Below are 26,736 nucleotides of genomic sequence, written 5' to 3'. Positions count from 1 at the left end.
GGGGAACAGATTGCACCACTTCAGGGGAAAATCCAAACTATTATTGATTGGGTTCCCCCTACCACTCAGACTCAGGTGAGAGCCTTCCTAGGCCTCACTGGGTATTACAGGAGGTTCATTAAGAACTATGGCTCCATTGCAGCCCCTCTTAATGACCTCACATCCAAGAAAATGCCTAAAAAGGTATTATGGACAGCAAACTGTCAGAAAGCTTTTGAGGAGCTGAAGCAGGCCATGTGCTCTGCACCTGTCCTGAAAAGCCCTTGTTACTCTAAAAAATTCTATGTCCAAACTGATGCATCTGAATTAGGAGTAGGGGCAGTCCTATCACAACTTAATTCTGAGGGCCAGGATCAACCTGTTGTTTTTATTAGTAGGAGGTTGACCCCTAGAGAAAAGCGTTGGTCTGCCATTGAGAGGGAGGCCTTTGCTGTGGTCTGGGCTCTGAAGAAGTTGAGGCCATACCTGTTTGGCACTCACTTCATTGTTCAGACAGACCACAAACCTCTACTTTGGCTAAAACAAATGAAAGGTGAAAATCCTAAATTGTTGAGGTGGTCCATATCCCTACAGGGAATGGACTACACAGTGGAACATAGACCTGGGAGTAGCCACTCCAATGCAGATGGACTCTCCAGATATTTCCACTTAGACAATGAAGACTCATCAGGTCATGGCTAGTCTTATTGTCCTTCATTTGGGGGGGGGTTGTGTAGGAAAGTACCATCTTGCCTGGCATGTTACCCCCATTTTTCACTGTATATATGTTGTTTTAGTTGTATGTGTCACTGGGACCCTGGTAACCCAGGGCCCCAGTGCTCATAAGTGTGCCTGAATGTGTTACCTGTGTAGTGACTAACTGTCTCACTGAGGCTCTGCTAATCAGAACCTCAGTGGTTATGCTCTCTCATTTCTTTCCAAATTGTCACTAACAGGCTAGTGACCATTTTTACCAATTTACATTGGCTTACTGGAACACCCTTATAATTCCCTAGTATATGGTACTGAGGTACCCAGGGTATTGGGGTTCCAGGAGATCCCTATGGGCTGCAGCATTTCTTTTGCCACCCATAGGGAGCTCTGACAATTCTTACACAGGCCTGCCACTGCAGCCTGAGTGAAATAACGTCCACATTATTTCACAGCCATTTTACACTGCACTTAAGTAACTTATAAGTCACCTATATGTCTAACCTTTACCTGGTAAAGGTTAGGTGCAAAGTTACTTAGTGTGAGGGCACCCTGGCACTAGCCAAGGTGCCCCCACATTGTTCAGAGCCAATTCCCTGAACTTTGTGAGTGCGGGGACACCATTACACGCGTGCACTACATATAGGTCACTACCTATATGTAGCTTCACCATGGTAACTCCGAATATGGCCATGTAACATGTCTATGATCATGGAATTGCCCCCTGTATACCATCCTGGCATAGTTGGCACAATCCCATGATCCCAGTGGTCTGTAGCACAGACCCTGGTACTGCCAAACTGCCCTTCCTGGGGTTTCACTGCAGCTGCTGCTGCTGCCAACCCCTCAGACAGGCAGCTGCCCTCCTGGGGTCCAGCCAGGCCTGGCCCAGGATGGCAGAACAAAGAACTTCCTCTGAGAGAGGGTGTGACACCCTCTCCCTTTGGAAAATGGTGTGAAGGCAGGGGAGGAGATGCCTCCCCCAGCCTCTGGAAATGCTTTGTTGGGCACAGATGTGCCCAATTCTGCATAAGCCAGTCTACACCGGTTCAGGGACCCCTTAGCCCCTGCTCTGGCGCGAAACTGGACAAAGGAAAGGGGAGTGACCACTCCCCTGACCTGCACCTCCCCTGGGAGGTGTCCAGAGCTCCTCCAGTGTGCTCCAGACCTCTGCCATCTTGGAAACAGAGGTGCTGCTGGCACACTGGACTGCTCTGAATGGCCAGTGCCACCAGGTGACGTCAGAGACTCCTGCTGATAGGCTCCTTCAGGTGTTAGTAGCCTTTCCTCTCTCCTAGGTAGCCAAACCCTCTTTTCTGGTTATTTAGGGTCTCTGTCTCTGGGGAAACTTTAGATAACGAATGCATGAGCTCAGCCGAGTTCCTCTGCATCTCTCTCTTCACCTTCTGATAAGGAAACGACCGCTGACCGCGCTGGAAGCCTGCAAACCTGCAACATAGTAGCAAAGACGACTACTGCAACTCTGTAACGCTGATCCTGCCGCCTTCTCGACTGTTTTCCTGCTTGTGCATGCTGTGGGGGTAGCCTGCCTCCTCTCTGCACCAGAAGCTCCGAAGAAATCTCCCTTGGGTCGACGGAATCTTCCCCCTGTAACCGCAGGCACCAAAAAGCTGCATTACCGGTCCTTTGGGTCTCCTCTCAGCACGACGAGCGAGGTCCCTCGAATCCAGCGACGCTGTCCAAGTGACCCCCACAGTCCAGTGACTCTTCAGTCCAAGTTTGGTGGAGGTAAGTCCTTGCCTCACCTCGCTGGGCTGCATTGCTGGGAACCGCGACTTTGCAGCTACTCCGGCCCCTGTGCACTTCCAGCGGAAATCCTTTGTGCACAGCCAAGCCTGGGTCCACGGCACTCTAACCTGCATTGCACGACTTTCTAAGTTGGTCTCCGGCGACGTGGGACTCCTTTGTGCAACTTCAGTGAGCACCATTTCACGCATCCTCTTAGTGCCTGTTTCTGGCACTTCTCTGGGAGCTACCTGCTTCAGTGAGGGCTCTTTGTCTTGCTCGACGTCCCCTCTCTCTTCAGGTCCAATTTGCGACCCCCTGGTCCCTCCTGGGCCCCAGCAGCGTCCAAAAACGCCAAACACACGATTTGCGTGTAGCAAGGCTTGTTGGCGTCCTTCCGGCGGGAAAATACTTCTGCACAACTTTCCCAGGCGAGAGGGATCCGTCCACCAAAGGGGAAATCTCTAGCCCTTTTCGTTCCTGCAGAAACCTCAGCTTCTTCTGTCCAGTCGAAGCTTCTTTGCACCCGCAGCTGGCATTTCCTGGGCATCTGCCCATCTCCGACTTGCTTGTGACTTTTGGACTTGGTCCCCTTGTTCCACAGGTACCCTAGATTGGAAATCCACAGTTGTTGCATTGCTGGTTTGTGTCTTTCCTGCATTATTCCTCTAACACGACTATTTTGTCCTTAGGGGAACTTTAGTGCACTTTGCACTCACTTTTCAGGGTCTTGGGGAGGGTTATTTTTCTAACTCTGACTATTTTCTAATAGTCCCAGCGACCCTCTACAAGGTCACATAGGTTTGGGGTCCATACGTGGTTCGCATTCCACTTCTGGAGTATATGGTTTGTGTTGCCCCTATCCCTATGTTTCCCCATTGCATCCTATTGTAACTATACATTGTTTGCACTGTTTTCTAAGACTATACTGCATATTTTTGCTATTGTGTATATATATCTTGTGTATATTTCCTATCCTCTCACTGAGGGTACACTCTAAGATACTTTGGCATATTGTCATAAAAATAAAGTACCTTTATTTTTAGTATAACTGTGTATTGTGTTTTCTTGTGATATTGTGCATATGACACTAAGTGGTACTGTAGTAGCTTCACACGTCTCCTAGTTCAGCCTAAGCTGCTCTGCTAAGCTACCATTATCTATCAGCCTAAGCTGCTAGACACCCTATACACTAATAAGGGATAACTGGGCCTGGTGCAAGGTGCAAGTACCCCTTGGTACTCACTACAAGCCAGTCCAGCCTCCTACACCCTGCCGGCTGCCCGGTGCACGTAGAGCACCCTGTGTCTATCTTTATTGTTATTTTTGTTTTTTTATCTCCTTCCTCGTTTTCTGTTTTGTTTTATTCACCGCTGGAGCAGCTCCAACAAATCTGACTAACTCCAATGCCAAGCCCTGCATGCTATACCAATGCATGGAGAGCCCTCCCAGTCCTACATGTACACCCATCACCAAAGCATGCACAGCATGGAGAATTACAATCCCACAATACATCACCATACACAAACAAAGGTGGCAGGGCAACAGCAACAATAGAGGGAAGCTAGGGATGTACAATATGTCACAGACATGAAGCATAATACATCACTTACAGCCCCAGCCAATCTCAGTGGCGAGGAGGTGCCTCGACTATCCAGTCCCCCAACAGAAAATGCCCCCAGTGATGACTGTAACTCTGGACTTCAGGATCTGGATGAACTACCTTGCCCACCAGGGACCACTGGTCAATTGGCCACCCTAGTCCACCAAAGAGCCTCCCCATCAGTATCCAACACCACAGCACCCACCCAACATCCCCACACCTCTGTCCCCAGGACACGTCAATGAGCAGTGTGCCCACCTGTACAGGGACCCTAGTCCACACCTCACACCCAAGACAATCAGGGTCCTGGGGTCAGTGGCAGTGGGCACACTGTTCAGGGGACACAGGCACAGGGGAACAGGGACACTGGGAGGGCCGCTGTGCGCCAGGGGGAGGACAGGCCCACTAATGTCCTGGGGGCTTACCAACAATCCCAGGACAAGATCCTTGCCAATATGCAGGAGAACAAGCGGCTGCAGGAGGAAAACCATCAGGAGACCAGGGAGGATTTTCAGGCCCTCAACACCCCCATGGTTTCCATAGCAGTGGTGCTGGCAGATATGGCCAACATCATGAGGGAATGGACAGCACATGAGCGGGCCCCTACCACTAGCCAGTCTACTGACCAGCCCACCACTTCTGCTGCAGCTAGAAGGCAGGAGGCCCTGCCACATGACCCACAGGTCACCTGCACCCCTCCCCCTGCAGAAGGTAAACCACCCGCAAACATTCCCTGCAACCCAGACAGAAACCATAGACACTTGCCAAGACCAAGAAATGAGACCCTCCTGAATGCCCACTTGCGTCCCACCCTGTTACCTTGTTCACTTTGAACTGCCTTTGCACCCCTTCCTATGGCCCCTTGGACACTGGACCTGTGCTACAAACACACTGGAACAATAACCTGGACTTTCCTCTACATCACCCCATTCCATTGCACTTTTCCATCAATTATTTGCACTACAATAAACACCCTTAAACACAACTTGAGTGATAGTGTTTATGTGATGAAAGTGTGCATCTATGGAAACAGTCACATCTTGTGCAAATGATCTGATAGCATACAATTAATGACATGTAGCTGTCTGTAGTCATCACACCAGTACACAGTAATTATACCACCAACATCTGCAAAATGAGAAGCCATTGGTGACAGTAAGTTGAGATTCAAAGGAAGTGAATGTCATTGTGCTACAGCCACACAGAAAACATAAATATTCAGAGGAATGGTCAGTTCCACTGTCTCACCTATGTGTCACTGACAGCATTGACGTATAACTGATGTTCTGTTGTTCCCATCCACATCCTCTGCATCATCAACCTCACTGTCCTCAGGGTCCACTGCTGCCACAGGGGCATTTCTAGTATCCTCCTCCTGCAGATAAGGCACATGTCATCTGAGGGTCAGGTTGTGCAACATGCAGCATGCAACTACTGTCTGACAGACCTCCTCAGGTGAGTAGCACAGGGATCCACCTGTTAGAATGAAGGCATCTGAAACTGCCCTTCAGGAGACTGAAGGTCCTTTCAATGATTCTTCTGGTTCGCCCATGTGCATCATTATTACGATTCTCAGCCCCTGTCCTGGCATTACTCACAGGGGTCTGGAGCCAAGATATGTTTGGGTAGCCAGAGTCACCTGCAAGTACTGAGGGACAAACATTAGCCTTAATCAATGGTATGGGGTTAACACCAGAAGGCATACACTGACATACATTAGGTAGGGAGTCAGGCTCACCAATTAGGTACACCCTGTCACTCTGTAGTTGTGACATCACATTTGGGATGCTGCTATTCCTCTGGATGAAGGCGTCATGCACTGACCCAGGATACTTGGCTGTGACGTGGGAGATGTACTGGTCCACCAGGCACACCATTTGCACATTGAATGAGTGGAAACTCTTCAGATTCCTGAACACCTGTTCATTGTGCCGGGGGAGGAGGGGACAAACGCAATATGTGTACTGTCAATCTCCCCAATAATATTGGGTGTCTTCCATTGCATAAAATACAGCCTTTACAGTGGCCAAATCTTCCACTTGGGGGAAAGCGATGTAGCTGCACATGTGTTTGAGCAAGGCAGACAAAACCCTTGCCAGCACAATTGAGAACATTGGCTGTGACATTCTTGCTGCCAAGTCCACTGTCACTTGGAAAGAACCAGTTGCCAGGAAATGGAGCACTGATAGAACCTGCACAAGAATGGGGATCCCAGTGGGTTGACGGATAGCTGATATCAGATCAGGCTCCAATTGGTCACACAGCTCTGTGATTGTGGCCCTGCCCAGTCTATAGGTGAGTATTATATGCCTCTCCTCCAGTGTAGCCAAGTCCACAAGGGTCTGTACATGGGGGCTTGTCTCCTCCTCCTATTCATCCGCAGTGGTAGGTATCTAAGGGACACCAGAGTGAGTAGGCTGTTACAATTTGAACAATGGAACCACCTCCTCAGTGTACATTGAGCATTGATGTGATCGGAGAATGAGAATGTCAGTGTATGTGCAAAGTGTAGCAATGACACAGTTATGGATTATCTAAATGTAGTCCACCACCATGAAATGGTGACCACCTGTACTGTATCTAGTGACAGGTGGAAGTGAGGTAACTCCGCCGACGTTCTGTGTCATGGCAGAAGGCGGTCTTGCACCTTCGTGCAATTCCTCATTGGCTAACTACACCGCCGCAGACGTGGCCACCATTTTCTATCTAAATCCTCACTTGATTCCTGAATTTCCACAGGACAACACCTACACTGCATGTGCTGCTGTGACCTGTGTCGGGATCCTGCCATGGCCCATGTGACTGGGGAAAGAGCCGCTGCCTTCACCTCGGAGGAGTTGGAGCTCTTGGTGGATTGGGTCCTATCCCAGTTTGGACAGCTGTATGGGCCTCCTGACCAACAGGTGAGTACACCTTGGGCACGATGCATGTGACAAGTTTGCATGGAGATGTGTGTGCAAGCACTGTGTCATTTGGGGGGTGGTGTGTGTGGTGATAGTGTACATGATGGGAGCTGGGTGATGTGTGTGCCAATGGAGATGGAAATGGGATTTGTGGACCATATGTGTGACAAGCTGGATTGTATGTGTAATGGTTTCCTCCTGTCTGTGTTTCCATTGCAGGTCAGCACCCATCAGAAGAAGGGATTGTGGTGTGCCATCGCCAAGGACGTGTGGACCCTGGGGGTCTACAGCAGGTGGAGCACCCACTGTCAGAAAAGGTGGGAGGAATTGAGACGCTGGGCCCAGAAGACTGCGGAGGCCCAGCTGGGGATGGCCTCCTAACGAGGGCGGGGGGCCTGTCAGAACCTGACCCCCCTGATGTCCTGCATACTAGCGGTGGCCTACCCAGAGCTGGATGGACACTTGAGGGCATCACAGGAGCCACAAGGTAGTGAGTACAGAGGGTGTTACAACAGTAATTTGTAGGTGGCATGGGATCCTGGAGGTTGGTGTCAGTTAGTGGGTGCCCCTTTATGCCAGCTCAAGGTTAATTAGTGTACTGCAAAATCTGGTAACCTAGCTAGGTTGCATTCCATGTCAGACAGGGCTTAGTGACTCCCAGGAGGGGTGCAGTTGCCGGTGGTTGGCTCACATCTTGCTGTGGTACATAGCCAATGGAATGCCAGTGCTACGCATGGTGCTCAATCCTGATCCCTGTGTGTGACAGTAATGTGTATGCCATCTGTGGTGTTGGTGCTGTAATGGACCCAGTGCTCCCATTCTTTCTCCCCCGTCTATGTGTGCATAAGCATCATCTGGCAGAGAAGCAGGGGCACGGGCAACAGAAGGCGTTGCATCCCACAGGATCCAGGAGTCAGAGTCCACTGACGCCGGGGGAACCAGTGGGACGGAGGGCGAGGGGAGTACCACAGCTGAGACAGGAGGTGAGAACACTGACTTTGATTCCTCCTCTGATGGAAGCTCCCTGGTGGTGGCGGACACCTCTGGGACCACCCCAGCTACAGGTACAGCCGCCATCCCCAGTACCAGCACCACCCTCGCAATAGCCCCTCACTGAGTTGCCCATGCCCACTCACCCAGGAGGGTGGGCACCTCCTTCACCCCAGGAACCTCAGGCCCTGCCCCAGTGAGCCTTGCTACCCTCAGTGAGGAGGTTATTGACCTCCTGAGATCCATCTCTATAGGGCAGTCAACCATTGTGAATGTCATCAGAGGCTTGCATCACAGATGCAGCTATTCAATGCATTCCTGGAGGGCATTCTCGGTGGATTGCCGGCCCAACAGAGATCGTTCCGGGCTCTGGCCTCCTCTCTGATGGCAGCCATTTTCCCTGTTCCTACCATCCCCCCTCCAACTACCATTTCACAGTCCCAGTCTCCTCAACCTCAACCCATCCCATGCACACATACAGACAAGCATGCACACAAAGCATCACACAAGAGTTGCACAGACAAACACAGGCAGCACACTTCAGCCCACAAGGACTCACACAAACAACAGACATTTGCCCACACAACAACATCCACTGCCTCCACTGTCTCCCCCTCCTCCCTCACAGTCATATCCACAATCACACCTGCATGCACTGCATCAACACCCACCACCACCATCACCACACCAAGCAGCACACACACCTCACTTCAAGACACCTCCACAGCAAGCATCCACGCATCCCTTGTGTCCTCTCCCACCCAGTCTGCCCCACAAGAGACACAAACAGACACACTCAGACTCCTAATAGCCATCCACCTCACATCAGCACAATGCCCCTGCACCTGCCCCTAAGTCCAGCAGACATACACCTCCAACAACCACTCCCTCAACCTCCACTCCCATCCCTCCTCCCTCATCCCGCCCACCATCCCTAAGAACCTTTTCCTTTCCCAACTTGACCTCTTCCATCCACCTCCACACCCTGTCCTGCCCGTAAGAGCAGGGTCACAATGACCCAGACCAGCACCTCAGTAAAACAGTCCACGGGGACAGCTGAGGCACCTCCTAGTCATGGAGGCAAGAAAGGAAAGGATCCCACTCCACAGTCCAAGAGAGGGAAGGATCCCACTCCACAACCCAAGAGAGAGAAGGATCCCACTCCACCAAGCAAGAGAGGGAAGGATCCTACTCCACCACTCAAGAGAGGGAAGGATCCCACTCCATCTGGGACACAGCAGCCCTAAACTCCAGCTGGGACACAGCAGCCCTCACCTCCAGCAGAGGGCATATAGGCCATCCTCCAGGGACTGTTGTACAAGGAGCCCCCTCTGGAACTACTGGGCAAGTTCCCCACCTCAGATACTGTGACCTTGCACTCCCCAGCAAAGATAAATGGGTTTGGAGCTCCTCCAGAACCAGTGGGCAAGTTCCCGACCTCAGAGACTGTGACCTTGCACTCCACAGCAAAGGGAAATGGGCATGGAGCCCCCTCCAGGACCAGTGGGCAAGTTCCCCACTTCAGCTGAGGTGCCCCCAACCCATCTTCCCCTGAGGTGCCTGGCCATTCCCAACACGATGCACCTGCACAGTGTAATGCAGACTTCGTCAGGGAACAAGTTGTGCCTTGGACTGTGCCCTGTGGCCATGTGGGCCTTTTGTACTTTGGACTGGCCATTGGCCCTTTCTGAACAGTGACTCAAATATCTCTTATCACATGGACAATATGGTGGCTGTTTGCATCAAATTACTCTATCAGTTATGGCTAAATGTTGTCCTTGCATTATTATGACATGTGTCCTGTGAGATTGGTTTTCCTCAGCAGCTGGTTGTGTGTATGGTGTCTGTGTGGATGGTGTGTGTTGTGCGTGGGTGTATCACTCTCCTTTTCCTCCCTTCCTCCCTTGTGTGCTAGGCAGCTGTACTCACCGTCGTTGTCTTCATTGGAGTTGGTGTTCCAGGTGGAGCATGGCGTAGATGAGCATCGGGAAGACTTGAAGTTCCGGTTCCATGGCAGTTTTGATCTTCTCTGTGTCTCTGATAGTGAGTCTTTCGCCTTCTGTGTTCTGTTTCCGCCAAGCTTTTGATGGCATTGGTACTGCCCCAGAAATCATGGCAGTTTGCTATTTCATAATATGGTGGGCGGTACCTTGTCTTCGCCTGGCTGTTGATGGCTGCCGCCGTGGTCAGTGGTGTTTACACCCTGGCGGTTGGTGTGGTACATTGACTGGCTAAGGGAGTTATCACCGCCATGGTCATAGTTTGGTGGTAATTACTGCCAGCCTGTTGGCAGTGTTACTGCCACTTTAACAGTCACCACCATTGTCATAATGACCACCTAAATACTTGTTGTACAGCACACATCCTGAAGTCATGTATTTTGAGGCCCTCTTACATGTGATAATGTACAAAAAGGAGGGAAAGTGAAATAAAGTAATTTGCTAGGATCAAACAATTTGGTCAAGTGGGGAAGCTGGGATTTATCCTAGGGTTTTTTCTGCTTTCAAATTGTTCAGTTCAGCAATTCAGCCACTAGATATAAATGCATAGCTTCCCCAACATTTACCTTACACACTCCCTTCCCCAACCTCCACCCTGGTTGTATCAATGTGGCCCTTTGTCAAATCACAGACCAAACATTTTGGCTCTTGAGAAAATATTTGTGAGTACCCATGAACTAAAGGATACCTCGGTGACTAGTTAAGAATAGTCCAGCCTGCGGTCCTTCACTAATGACTGATTTCTACGTTTTCAGCCAAAAGAAGAAAGAAAAGATCATAAAATAAATCCTGTGGAACAGAGGAGTAGCAAGTATAAAAAAGCCATAACTAAGAGAAACATTTGCTGGAATAGTACAGATATTCACTACTTGGAAACTGAGGTGACTAATCTTCTCTATGCTTATATTACACAGGAGGGGAACTTCTAAGAGCCTATACTCTGACAAGCCAACAACATGTGGAGCAGCGTCAGCGGCCTAAAGGACTTACCTGCTGCGATACAGACTCAACTTGACTTCTCATCTCACACATCCTCTTTCCTCCTGCTCTGCTGGTCAGCATTCTAGTACTGATTCTAGAGGAGTTGAGGCACAGCAGTAGTTGTGGATTTGTACTGCTTCCACAGGAGAAGTAGAGGGTTAATGGTCTGGACATTTTTAATTTTGTATGAAATAATAAATCATCAAGAGTTGCTTTATCAAGACTCAAAAATTCTAAATCATATGGTGGTGTTAGAGTTCCAGATTTCAAAATCTATCATTATTAAACAGGCATGTTCATTACTTCATAATTTTACCCAAATTTCCCCTCCCACATGTCCTGTTACTTCAACATTTATTTACCAATTTACTTTTCAGTCATCACTTATTTGGTACAGTATGCACTTCAAAATTAAAAACAGATCATCTTGTTGTGCTAAATGGTGTGACAAGAGCATATCATGGACTTATCAAATTATTGATGAAAATGACCCTGTATCCTTTGATACGCTTCAATCTAAATTTTAATTTCCATTTTTCTTCTGCAATTATTAAATGTTTCTTCAAGGTTCTGTATCCTCATTTGTAAAGATTTCTGATATTCCGGAACAGGAACCCATCATGAAATCTGATTTGTATAACCTTGTTTAGTGCAACTCAGGTCCCAAAGCTGCTGTAATATGTAAGTATCGAACAACCCATTTAACAGAGGCCAGGATTATAGGCTAGAGCTGCTTTGGAGTAGGATTTACAAGTTTGGTGGGATCCTCAACTTTGGGATTGCTTATGGAAAACTTTTGTTTATAATTTCTAGATGTGCAAATGTAACTCAGACATTGTTTTTCACTTACAGCAGGCTTCCCTCAACACCTAGCACATTTTATAATTTTATGAAGACCGAAAATAGACTCTGCTGTTCAACCAAAAGATGCTAAAGGCACCCAAGTTTCATGTTTTATTTGGTTGTTAATAGTCTCTGCTCTTTGTGGGAAGTGTGATGGGTTTAAAGTGATGAAATCCCCAGTACCAATATACAGACTCTCTCCTCAGCTTATGGTATTGTGTACTATTAGGCATTTCCAAAGAACAATAGTTATCAAAGTATATCTATTGTTGATTGATTATAATAGCAGTCAAATAGGTTACGTCTTGTCGGAAAGATCTATCTAAACTGTCATATCAATCATGTTGAAATGGGATTTGTGACATTAGTAGAGTTGATACAGCGATTGCATCTACTACCAAATGCAAGATCAGAAAGATATTTTCTGACTACTGCTTTTTATTCTCTTGAATAGCCAATGTTCTACTGTTTGTTGTCTAACTGAGTACCACCTTTAATTCATTATTTTCTCTCTATTGTTCTCTATGTCACATACTACTTCAGACCTATGCAATTCAGTTTGCTTTTGATTGATGCATTATCTTCCTTCAGTCTTTCCTGTCCTCTCATTTTGTATCTCTTGTCACCTTTTGCCTCCTGATGTTTTTCTCTCTTATTTGCCACAGTTGATAACTTTATCACTATATTATAAAATTATGTATATGTGTTTCATATATATGTTTTCTGCATGATTTTAAAATACTAATAACATCATTTAAAAAAAAGATTGTTGACCTGACTGGGCAGCAGAATGAATGTCCACAATGACACACTATGTTTCATGAAGACCGTCAAATTTATGAGCTACTTGGTCCAACATTTTTTAGCACATGTCATTCTGGATATAATGTAGACCAAATGGCCATTGCTTTTTTGTGCATGAAAGCTTAGCACCTGGGGCCTGACAAAATTTCTGAAGATATGCTCATTACCCAGTCACAAAATCTATTACTTCGCAATGGTTAAGTCTATACATTGAGAACGTGTTAGAATCAGGCCTTTTAAGTTTCTGTTGGGTAACCTATGGTATACAAAATGATACAAGCTGGAAGGCTCAATTGTAGCAATTAGCTTTGAACAAGCCTTATGTCCACCTGTTAGTAACCATGCCAAACTCTCTCAACAACACAGGTATTCCAAAACATTCAATAAACACCTCAAACAGAAACTCCAACCAAAGGGAAAGGAGAAATGTGTTTTGGTAGGAATCCACAGTTGAATAGGCCTTTATGGTAGCAAGTCATTCACACTTATCAGCAGGTCAAGCAGGGCCAGGCCAGGCCACCCTTTTCCAATATATAACTTGCTTTGTGTAAATTCCCTCTGAAGGTTCTGCAAAGGCAACTAGTAAATTCAGGGTACATGGACACAGTAATTGCATCCCTCTCCTGCCCATAAGGCTTAATTGCCTGATAATTTGCTGTGCAGGAAATGAGAACAAAGTCACAACTCTCACATTTTAAAAAACATAGAAGGTAATGTTCAATTCTTTCAGAATTACATTTTGTAGACATGTCATAGAGGCAAGCCTCATGTTAAACATGGCTGAACATGGAAGAAGATTCATGGGTTCTCTACCATTGTATCAAAGTTTAAAAATTGAGTTGTGTTTCCACTATTTCCACACTATTGAGTACCAACAAATGAGTAGATGTGGAGTAAAGGATTAAAAGGCCCAGATGTACTAAGATTTTGTGTTAAAGTGTGTCACTTATTTGGTGCAGCCCAATGAAAAATCAATTTTGGAATTTACAAAGCTATGGAAATCCTGATTTCAGTGGCTTTGTAAAAAAAAAGAAGTAACACAATGCAGTGCATAACTTGTACCTACCTGAGACTGGTGTATTGTGGAGAAATATCCTCCATTCTACACCTGCAAATGGGAAATAGCCTCAAAGGACAACTTCCTGCACAAAAGCAGTCTTGACCACAATGCTGACATCCCTTCCTCATGGTGCAAAGGTGCCTGCATTGCCACTAGGCAGCCACATGTGTGCCAATGCATTGAGACAGCAGAACTGTGCCATATCTTTATAACTATGGCATAGTTTTGCAATATTCCTTTCACACAACACATCACAGCAAGTTCACATCATTCTGTGAAATCTTAGTAACTTTGGCCCTAAATCTTGACTTTTCCATGCTTTCCTTAATGGTCTGTTATCAATAGATATCAAGACATTGATATATATGCAGGTCAGTATTCTTCAACTCTTCAACAATTGAGTCATGACTAATTTCAAAGAGCACATGGAGGTGAGGCCTGGACACAAGTCCACATTCCATTGAAGTGATGGAAAATCCAGAGGTCCATAAGAAGTATCCTATTAAAGCATCTTTTGCTGAAGGAGCTCCTCACATTTGTAGTTTCTGAATCTCATGCTCAGATTTCCCACTAGCTGTGGTTTTCTCCCTAGTTGAGCTTTTGCCTCTTATGAGGGCTTACACTTTACTCATAGATTTACTTTTCCAGACGTGTAGTGATGTCAAAATGTCATCTACACTTATGCATTAATGCAGGAGAGGGTTTGGTGATGCTGAGTAATAAAACTGTGGGTGACCTCAAAGGAGAATGCTAGAAATAGTGTTTTTAGCCTCACGTGTCTCACTAATTATGTGTGGATTATAGATTAACTCATACAATCACTCATGTGCATGTTTGTACTACTCTATATCAAGGCTATACATGTTGTGGTACAAGAATATTGTGGACAAAATATTGAAGACAAGGATATAGAGGAAGTTTACATGTAATATTCCTAACGCCACAGATACGTACCTTGAATATATATGGTTAAGGTACATCAATGTGGAGTTACGTATAGAAAAAGAAAATCTACACTTACTTACCTTTCAATATTTTTAGGTTCAATATTTTGTCCTTGATATTCACTTCCCTCGAAATTCTGGGTTCGACATTCAGGGTGCACACCATTTCCAATAAATAGAAAAAAATTGCATTACAATTTCATGTCTATCTGACAGAGTAATAAAATGAGAATTCTTACAACTGAAAAAGGACCAAATGATTGTATGGTATGAATAAAAGAAAGTCCAGAACTACGACAGCACTAAACCAAATTGGAACACCATGGATTATGAAAAAAAAAAAAATCAAAAACGTAACCTTGGGGGTTATTATGAACCTGGTGGTCTCAGGACCATGAGATTCCTGGATGGCACTTGTACAATCAAAAATGAGACGGTCGACTGCCGTATTTTAACTGTGGTGGATGGGCTGTGGTGGGACCACCAGCACCACCAGGATCAGAGATCCCAGTGGTCTGGAGGTTGCAGTGGTCCTAATCCACCAGGGCATTGCTGTAAGCAATGCTGCCCTGGGGATTACAATGTCATTCTCTGCCAGCAATTTCATGGCAGTAGCAACGCCATGAAAAGGCTGTCAGAGAACGTGTGCCCCAGGGGGTCCTCTGCACTGCCCATGTACTTGGCATAGGTTTCCCTGGCCAGCACCCTGCATCCCACAGCATTGCTGCCGGCTCGATTATGTTTCCCCGTCGGAAGTTTGGCAGATGGGCAAAACCATCTACCGAACTCATAATGAGGCCTTCTGTGTTCAGTAGGTGTAGTTCTGTTGTTAAAACACTGAGCTGGCCAGAATTTTGACATAGGCATCTTATTAGATGATAAGCAGTGAGAAGTTAAGACTTTTGTTTTAACTGTTGTTTTTAATATCACTGTACAAAATATTGTTTTCGTAAAATGATATTGTTTTATGGGTAATTTATTAATTTTTGTAGTATTTAATAGTAGTAGTTAAATGGTGTTGTACCTTAATTTTGTGTTATTAATTTGTATATAATTTGTTTTTATTTACATACTAGCATGTTTAAGTATTATTTAGATTAGTCTAATATATTTGATATTATAGGAGTGGGATATTGGGCTGATGGGGGAAAGGGTATGGAGGGTTTTAGAATATGTAGCATTAATTTGCTTGTACATGTTGGTTTATGGGTATTAATATGACAGGTTTTAACATTTAACATTTAAATAAAATGATTTTCATTATACAATCATTTGTTTTATAGGTTTTGAGTTTAAAAAAAATCTTTGTTGTACTAATGTAGATTTAAATTGAAATATTAAAAAATTCCTTTGATAACCTGTGAATATTTTATGACAAATTATAACAAAATAAAATGTATATTTTTGGCAACATTTTGAATATTTGTTTTTAATTAATATTAAAATTTTAACAAAATTGTAATTGGTAAAAACAAATTATTAATTTATGTTTTCCATTTTTTTAGGCTAAATATGTATTTCCAATGTATTTAAATTTTAATGTGCAAATTGTTTATACCTTTTAAAGCTTGTATTAAAATGTAAAAATAAACATAAAGTATCATAAAGTAATATATGTTTTATGTGTATACATATTAAATATTATTTTGTTATATTAGTTTATAATTTATATAATTTAAATGTTTGAAATATTTTTCTATAGACATTATTTATAATCAATTATATTGTTTGTTTACATGATTAATTTTGTATCTATGTTGTTCAAAAATAGGTTTATTCTCATTGCCCAATCCCCCAGAGAGTCATTGTAATGAGCTAACTGCTTATTTTCAAAATAAAGTTGCAGACATTTACAGTGAATTGCAAAAAAAAGAAAGTAGTCTCCTGCATTGGTCCAGGAAATCATTCATTAATGGAGGGGAGAAGTTGTCTGCAGAACTTTCCTTTAATTATGGAAGACACACTCCTAGAGTTGTTTGGGAAGGTGAAATTGGGCTCCCCATTAGACCTAGCTCATCCTCATTTTCTTTCACAAGGGAGCATAGAAATAGTACCTATAATAAGAGAATTATTAAACACTTCATTTACCACAGGCGTAGTCCCACAGGATTGGAAACATGAGGTCATCAAACCTTTGTTAAAAAAAAAAACTGACTCAGTCACTGTCTGTCCAGGGAATTTTAGACCTATCTCTCTGCTGCCAATAGTTGGGAAAGTTTTTGAAAAACGTATTAACTACCATCTCTCCTAGTATTTAGAGGATAATATGCTTCTCGATGATTGCCAAAATGGATGCCATCCAAAGCACAGCACGGAGGCAGCATTATTGGTAGTCACGGAGAAGGTCAAATAAATCCTAGATAAGGGAGGAACAGCTTCCGTTATTCTCCTCGACCTGAGCGCAGCTTTTGAAACGGTTGCCCATCGGATACTGAGACTCAGGTTGAAGGAGTTTGGCAAAGGAGGTGCTGCCGTAGACTAGTTTCTGTCATTTTTAATAGCTAGATAATTTCAGGTCTGGTAACCTCCCTATTGCTCTGAGGTGGAAGAGTGGGGTCCCACATGGTTCTGCACTCAGCCCCTCTCTTTCATATTTATATTTGACCACTAGCCTCCATTGTTAAGGAATTCAGTTTGCCAATTTCTTCTATGCTGATGATACACCTCTTATCGTCCCTCTTGCCACAGATGAAGGCTCCCAGTCTCATCAGGTCCCATGCTGAGAAAAAGTGGCTCATTGGATGGCAAGCTGCTTATTGAAATTAAATGGGGACAAAACTGAACTGATGACTTTAGGAAACAATCCATCCCCAATAACTTTCTAGGATGGCTAAACTGTCCAGGGACACTATCCATTCCAACCTCACTTATAAAAAGACTGGAAATGTGGTTGGGCAGCTCTCTGGCGAAGGATGCCCAAGTTAATAAACTTACCAGCTCATGCTTTTCCATGTTAAGCACCTTGAGGAAAATATTGGATCTGCTACCATTTTCATGTAGAAGGTTTGTAGTCCAGGCATTGATCTCTTCTTACCTGGATTTTGGAAATTCTCTATGTCTTGGCTCCCCTAAAGCAGTCCATAAAAGGTTACAAGTGTTGCAGAATGCTGTGGCCAGAACCATTTATAAAATACATAAAGGGTCCTGAGTCAAAAAAGCCTGAACCGCCTAACACTGGCTTCCTGTGGAACATAGAATCAATTTCAAAGTACAATGTATGACTCATAGGGCATATAAATGGTAAAGGCCCCCATATGATTAGAGCCCTTTTGGCAGTATACAATCCAAATAGGACTTTAAGATCCTCTGATATGGGTCTTCTATTAGTCTCTCGTATTCAGAAGGCCAAATGGGGTAGAAGATCCTTCTCTTATCTCTATTGCTATTTATGGAACACATTACCAATAACTCTGAAAAATGAGCTGGATGAACCCAAATTTAGGAAATGTCTCAAAACCTGGCTTTATCCTAACTAGCTATGAACAAATTGCAGATTGGTAGGTGCACATTCTGATTCACAGCGCTGGGAAGCCTTACGGTAGCCATGAGCTTGATAAGATAAGATAAGATAAGATTACATTTTTTTAAAATGAATGTGCAGCCTAATGTTTTTTTTATTCCTAGTTAATTTTTCTATTTTAAATGAAAACATTGTGTTTTGTAATTGTTCAGTAATTAATTTGTTTGTAAAATATTTATGTATTTAGGTATTTTTGGTGTTTTATTTGTCCCTTTTCCATGTATATGATGAAAAATTATTATATGTTATGTTTGCATATTACTTATGAAATGAATATATGTTATTTTGTCAATAATTATTAATGAATGCTGTTACCTTTTTAAATTATTATTTATTAAGTTGATTTTCATATACAATATATATTTTAATTATCCTTTTTTAAAGATATTAATAAATAATTTAAATTAAAATATATATCTTTAAAGTCATATGTTTATGTGGTATTATTTTTACTGTTAATTACATTAAAGAGTTATATTAGAGGTTACTGTAAATATTAAATGCTACCCCATTAGTATACGACACCTTACCCAAAATGGCTTATATTGGAATGAGAATAGTAAATGTCGCCCTTTAGTATCCAACATCTTCCCCAAAATGGCTTAGACTGGAGTGGGAATAGTAAATATCAATCCTTTAGTGTCTAGCACCTTCCCCTATATAGTGTGGATTAGAGTGGGAATGTAAGCGTCATCCCTTTAGTGTCCAAAGCCTTCCCCAAAATAGCTTAGAATGGATTGAGAATAGTAAATGTAACCCCTTTAATGTACAACAGCTTCTCCGGAAAGGCTTAGATTGGAGTGGGAATAGTAAATGTAACCCCTTTAGTGTACTAAACTTTCCACTAAAGAGCTGAGATTAGAGTGGGAATAGTAAATGTCACCCATTTAGTGCCCAATACTTTCCCCTAAATGGCTTTGATTAGAGTGGGGATAGTGACTCTCGCACCTTTAGTGCCCAAATTGTTCCCCTATGTAGCTTAGATTGGAGTGGGAATACTAAATGTTACCCTTTTAATGTCCAACAGCTTCCCCAAAATGGCTTAGATAGGAGTGGAAATAGTAGGTTTGTTTTTTGTGTAGAACATAATGAATACAATAGTTTCAACAGAAGTGGGAGTTCTATTTCTTTGATAGATGACTTTCTGGCCTTAGACATCAAGCTGATTAATAATTCCCCCACTCACAAAGCTGGAGATATGCTGGATCTGCCATTCACAAATCTGAGAAATGAACAGATACGCCTCTACCATTGATATGGTCTGACCATTTCACAGTTCCCTGCTCATTTTTAGCAGACTTAAGGTTACAGAGTTGGGAAACATTCTGTCTCCTCTATGAGGAGTTGGGCAAAATGTGATGCCCTTTTGTGGAATGCTGCTCTAGAGGCCAATCCCCCTTTGTTAGACAACTCAGTGGTGCTAGATACATTTACAATTGATAGTTGGCTTAGGTCCTCTTTGGACTCCTTAATACCTATTACTGTTAATAAGCACCACAGAACCTTTCCACTGGCTCCCTGGTTTCAATAATTTCTATGTGAAGCAAAAATGTGTTGTAAACATCTAGAAATGGTATAGCGTAAAACTTATAACAATGAAGACAAAGTAAACTATAAAACTGCCTTATTCTTACCGTAAAACCTGTCATAAGGCCAAAGCTGTGTTGTTTGCAAGCAAAATTGCTGCAGGCCAAAACTGCCCCAAGACTCTCTTTCAGTAGTGAGAACTCTTTCGGGCCCAACAAATATTGCATCACTTACCCTTCTTTCTCAAATACAGTGTGAAGAAATTGCCAAATGTTTTATTAAAAAAGTGGCACATATTAACGCCACATTCTCCAAAACAGTTGAGGCCAATACTCAAACAAGTGTCCCTATCATAAACAGAAGGCTGCAGGGGTTCCAGTCCTTGGTCGGGCCATCCTTTAGGGACATCCTTCTGTCTATTAAATCAAGATCCCCATTGGATCCCTGTCCCCCAAATATACTCGGGAAGTTTTCTGGCCCGGTTGTGGAGCTTATTACCCAACTATTAAATAGGTCATTGGTCGAGGGTGTAGTTCTAAAGATCTGGAAAACTGCTTTGGTCACCCCCTACTAAAAAGAACAATATGGACCTCTTCATATGGTCTAACTATAGGCCTATATTTGTGTTGGCCGGTCTTGCTAAGGTATTGGAGAAACATGGAAATCAACAACTTACAAGACACATAGGGCCTGATTACAACTTTGGCAGTCCGAGAACGCCAACAGGTTTGCAGAGCAGACCGCCATACTAGGAGTTTGGCAGTAGAGGCACCAAAAGATTGCCAGTGGTCTGCCAACACTGCCAGGCATCACAGACCGATGCGGCCTGTCCGAGCCACAAACAACCCGGCAGAGTCCATGTTTCCGCCAGACCTCTTAGGAGGTTGCACACTGCCAATGTAACTGTGGTGGTCCAACCACCACCTACCAGGAGGCAGAAACAAACAGTATAAAGGGAGACACTCACCTGCAGACAGCCCTTCCAGTCCAGAGCTGCCATGGAGCCATTCCTTGATGTCATGCAGCTGCTCCTGCTCACTGAAAGACAACAAAATCACTGCCGACATGGACGACACTAACCATAAGTACACACACTTACCTAGAACATTAACCCTTTAAAAACAGCACGCTGTGCATGCAAACACATCGGGGGGCAATGAGGAGCAGCTACACCTCTCATTGTAGACACACCCACCCATATACTGCAACAAGGACACCCACACATTCACAACATGCACACCTCAGCCAGCACACACACACTGCATGACAATACAACACATTTACACACGAATACACAGTACAGGCCCAGGGCCACTTAAGGCCATAGAGCATACACACACTTCAACCACAACACAACTACTGCACACAACCAATTACAGCCTGGAACAACATAAACCTATGGGAGGAAATGCAGGACAAAGGTTTATCCAAAACACCGACAACTGGTTGTGTGAATTAAAATAACTTCTGAAGGGCAAAATCAGTACAACGCCATAGGCCAGTCCATATTTTTAAGCACAAAGGGTGCAAATCAGGGCCCCAACTCAATTCCTGACTGCCATGTAACCTCCACAGGTAGCGGTATCAAGGGGGCAGGCAGGCACCTCAGGGATCAGCTGGGAGGGCAGAGGAGGGTTTTTTTGGATTGGGCTTAGTAGGGGTGGGCTGGGTTTAGGCTTGGAAGGGGGGAACCTTCTGGGGAGGGGTAGGCTCCTTCTTGGTGGTCAGGGGTCTAAGTGCTTGCAGGGGTGTAGGGGACACCTTCAAGGTTTAACTGGATGTCCTTAGGGAGGGAAACTGATCTTTTGGGGGTGTCACATTGGGGGACAAACAGGGGAAAGATCAAGGTCACAGAGGAAACGTTTCTTAGACAAACAGCAATAGGATCAGTAGGGTGTGGGGATTTTAGGGTGAGGGAGTGGTTGTATGACGAGTAGGAGGTGTGTCTTGGGCGCATGCTTGTAGGGGGTGTCTGTTGGGTGGGTGAGTGACGGTGTTTATGTGTCTTGGTTGAGGAGGGGTGGAGGTGCTGGGGGTTGCTGTGGTTGTCTGTTGGGGTGGTGACTGCAGGTGTGGTGGATGTGCTGCATATAAGTGGGTCAGCAGTGGTGGTGTTTGCAGGTGTGGTGACTGGGGTGGATGTCTGAGGGTCTGCTGGGGTGGTGTCTGCAGGTAGGATGGGTGTGGTGGCTGTATCAGTGACTGTTGTGGTGTCTGTGGGTAGGCCAGATGTTGTGTGTGTGTTAAGCTGGGGTGGGAGGTTGTCAGGGTAAGTCATGACTGTTGCCGTGTCTGCAGGTGGATGTTGTTTGTGTGTGTGCCGGTGGTGTGTCTTGTGTTGCTTGTGTTTGTGTGTGGTACCCTTGTCTGTTGAGGTGGATGCATGTGAGTGTCTGTGTGCTTTGGCTAGGTCGGGGAACGGGGGTCTTGGATTTGGAAGAGGAAGGTAGAGGGGGGACGGTAGACAAGGAGTGACTAGCTGCCATCAGTGTGGAGGCCAGAGCCTAAAAAGATCTCTGTAGGCTAGCCATTGCACCGTGAATGCCTTCAAGGAACACGCTGGACTGCTGGAGTTGTGTTACCAGTGCCTGGATGGCATTCATGGCAGAGAACTGACCCACAGAGATGGTCTGAGGGCAACAAGGCTAACAGGGGCTGGGACAGAGGTGCCTGTGGCAAAGGAGACGCCCACCCTCTTGGGTGTGCGTGCATGGCCAACTCGGTGGGGTGCAATAAAGAGGGGGATGGTAAACAAAGGTGGTACTGGGTTGGTCCCCGATGGGTCTGTCACCACCAGGGATTGTCCACTGGAGAAGGAATCTGATGATGTAGAGCCTGATCCAGTCTTTCCTGTGGCACTCCCCTCGCCCTCTGCGCTACTGGGTCCCTCGTTGTCCCTGGTGTTGTGACCTGAGGTTCTGTGGCCAGATGCTTCCCCACTTGACTCAGCCTGTCTCCTTCACCTGCCGGTGCTGATGCTGCCAAAAGAAAGTCAGGTAGGGGTACAACATGCACATGATAACACTCCAATCATAACTCCAAGAGACAAATCATATCATCATGTCAAGTGGTCCCCCGCATGAAGTGACGGTAAACTGACACCATCATGTGCCAAAACATGAATATGCGTGCCACTGGGAATTACAAAGGTAACACTTGAGCAATTCTTGGTCACAGAAAACTATAATTGCAGGGATGAAGTCAAGCTACCACAATAACCATACCACAACTAGGTGTTCACTTCACCCCAAACCTGTGCTACATGTAGTAAAACACACTGAACTAGTAGATAACAATTAGATACCATTGTGGGTACCCTACCAATTACACATTTGCCTATGCACACATTTACCTTGCACTGATGTCAAGTATCAACAAAAACAAAAGTTGATAGGGAAAGGCAGACAACACTGGTACCAAAATACTGTTCCTTTGTTAGATGAAATGGAAACATTAGTGTAACTATGGACACATCTCAACAAATATCAGCTCTAGAAATGACACCTGACCTAAGTGAGTCAAGGAGGTAGTAGCAAGCTCATGCAGACGTGCCCAACATGTGATGTTGCTAGGGTCAACAATGAAGCCAGGTCAAAAGGAGAAATGTCACAACATTACATACAATAGTAGCCCTGTAAGGCCCAGGATAGCCCCCACCTATGTCCCATTCCCATTTCCATGTCAATGTCTGAGTGTATTTGTAGTTGACAACTGTCCTGTGCTGGAAGGAGGGAGACAGACCTTGCAATCACTAACAGGAGGACATCAAATTGTTGTACATTGAGAACCAACATTACTACCCACATATCAGACATGACAACCATGGCATCTGCCTGTGGAAGATTACCTGACCCCAAACATAAGTCACACAAACATTACTGCAATAATTCCATGATGCATCACAACGTTCTGGGCACATCTAATGAACAACAAACAGGTGTTGTGCACCTACATCAACATACCCCATCTAGATTACAATAGATCATGACCTGAAGCAACACCCTGGCCATACCTGTCATGTCCATTGTAGCCAATGCAGTTACACATGACAAACTACACATTATGAGGCATGAATGTATCTGTCTAACTACATATGCTGTTGACACAGTTCAGTGAATGGATAAACATTGTAGAAGTATCATAATGACAACAGGATCCCATAGACATACATGTGAGAGGTTTCAGACATCATGCCATATGCAAGTTTAGCACTTGCACATATCCAGTGCATACATATGTCTGCAAATGGTATGCAAATGGTATGTTGTCCACACCTATGAGAGCTCATCCATGACAAAGCACATTCTCCATTTACAAATGAAAACCACCTTGCTGCAGCTACACTGTTTTGCCATGTAAGACATGTCACGTATGATGGACCACCATACATCACAGACTGCAGTGAGACACGAACACCCAACATTGAAAGATGAAAACTTGTCCATGGCTTGGAGAACCCCAGCTAGACATATGCCCAGAAAGATAGCAGAGGACAGTGAGCCACATCCTAGCCATCTTGGTACTGTGACATTTAGGAGGAGTGATCTTTTGTCAGACACTAGCACCCATACAGGGTACATGAAGCAATATAATTTAACACTATACACAGTTTTATGTGCTCCCTAATATGCAACTTGACTGAGGGATCCCAACAGTTTAGTCTCAGGGTTCAGACCCTGAAGGTTGAGTACACCAGTTGGGAAGACATGGCCCATCAAAATCTAAAGGATCACAGATGATCTGTGACACATGACATGTTCCACATTGTCAGGGGGAGCAGTCTGTCCCTCACTCAATCACCTGCTAAAGGGTCAATAATGTAGCTGCATTGTATTCACTCCTTGTGGCTGTAGTGCTGCCCTTAAATGCCCATCCAAGGCCGGGTAGGCCACCTCCAAGATGCACGCCCTTAGGGGGGTCACGGTCTGACAGGCACCCTGTCCTCGTTGGGAGGACATCCCCAGCGGGGCCTCTGCGGTCTTCTGGGTCCAGAGTCACAGGTCCTCCCACCTCTTCCGACAGTGGGTGCTCCACCGGCTATGGACCCCCCAGGGTCCGCACCTTCTTGGTGATGGCTCGACAGATCCCATTCTTCTGATGGGCGTTGACCTGCATGGATGCAAAAAACAAGAACATTTCTTATGTTTACAACTCCCACACAAAATAGATAAGTCACATACATGTCAATGCGACTAGCTAATGACATCATGTCTTGACCATCCTGTCCACCTGTGGCACATACCACTCTTTGGACATAGAGACATTACTGCAAACACTGCCCAATAGGGTGCCCTACAAACACCCCAGATCAGACCCTGAAGTGACTATATTCGAAAACAGTGCATTTGTGGGACATGGGATAATCACATGACATTGACATGGAACACATCACAGAATGTGGCAAAAGACAGGTACATCACACAGCTAACAATGCTCACAAACATCAACTTCCTCGGAATGTTATCCACTGCAGATATTCCCTACTGGTCACAGCCAGACTACAGACAGACCCATTGTGCTTGGACCTCATTGAAAAGAGTGACATGTAGAGCTCACAAATAGGCAAGCCTGTCCATGTGAGGATATGTGCTGATACAGATGCTGACACCTACTTCCTCAGGGCTTGGGGGGCTCTGTGACACATCAACATAGAAGTATAAAGATTTAAACACATGTTTGTACACAAAACATATGGCACTGTAAGGGAAACCTGGACCTGCACTGTACATGTCCCACATCATGGACACACCACAGAGTCCAAACTCATGGCACATCAGTGAACAAAACACTGTTGGCAGTTGTACAATGTCCTAAATGCAAGGAGTCTGCACATGACACATAATAACTGGATGACAGAGACAACAGGGCTTTTGGATCAATGTGTGTGGGAACAGTATCACACTTGCAGTGCAAAAGGGAATTTAGCTCAGGCCAAATGACACATTTAGCAATGAGTCAGAATTTTCAAGCCCGTTATTTGCAGGCAGACCCGACAGATCTACATAATACACCATGGCTAAAAAATAACATGCATACCAGAGGATTATCTAGCCCACAAGCAATTAGCAATAGGTGTCTATGTGTAGAGCTGAGGGGCATAGTGAGTCATTACCTGGCTCCAGTACAACAGTCCTACAAGGCCTGATCTGGCCAAGGATCAATGTATAAACACAGTGAGGCCTCAAATACTGGGCAACCGACCAATACAACATGCATTCACGCATCCTGCTTATATCCAAACATGTGTGACAACACATTTACGACATCGTCTGGCCAGCATTGTCTGGGAATGGCTATCCTGACACCTCACCTAACCATGTGCATCAAAGGCAAGTGGGGTCTGGGAGCACTCAATGCACACTCACCACATTGCCTCAGGAATTCAAACCTGTCATTTTACATAGCTTATAGCCTATTGACTGTACCATTGATGCACACTGATATCACCTACAGGGCATTGAAGACACAATATGACAAAAAGCGCCTAAGATTAGCCTAACTCAAGCTAAGATCAGTAGCGGTATAGAGAAAAGTGTGCACTTGGTGCACTTACCTGCTCCTCTGGTGCACCATTGAGCTATCTACACAGGTGTAGGACCTTCTCCACAAGCTTCTCCAGCTCTTTTGGGGAGAAGGCAGGGGCTCTATTACCTGCAGGATGAGGCATTATTGCTCCCAGGTGTGGTACACAGCAGCTCAGGTCACGGAGGTCTTGCTGGCAGCAGTATCAGGAGTTGAGTGAGAGATTCAGCAGAAGATGGCTTTCATGTCTGCCACGTATGCGACCGTCACTGCCAGCGGACACTGCCTTCAATCCAAAACTGCCAGAGACAGCAATGTAATCCAATGGCAGTGTCAATAGCTGATTGGAGTAAGAAGTGACACAGTAGCAGAGGACACAGTTGTAGCAGTTTGTCATTAGAGTCCCAGTGGTGGCTGTCCTTAACATTCATTTCATTGCCTGTGCCATACCCAGACACTATACAGTTGTGTACCATTCATATGAGAAAACACCATTGGTTAGTTGACCTACAAGGCAATAATCATGATGGTACATTTTTCTTGTTTAAGTGATAGAGGAACAATGCCTCCTGGGACTTGAAGTGCTGTCAACCCCTGTAGTAC

Source organism: Pleurodeles waltl, chromosome 2_2, assembly GCF_031143425.1.
Source record: "Pleurodeles waltl isolate 20211129_DDA chromosome 2_2, aPleWal1.hap1.20221129, whole genome shotgun sequence".
Classification (NCBI taxonomy): domain Eukaryota; kingdom Metazoa; phylum Chordata; class Amphibia; order Caudata; family Salamandridae; genus Pleurodeles; species Pleurodeles waltl.
This window is presented reverse-complemented; position numbering follows the sequence as displayed.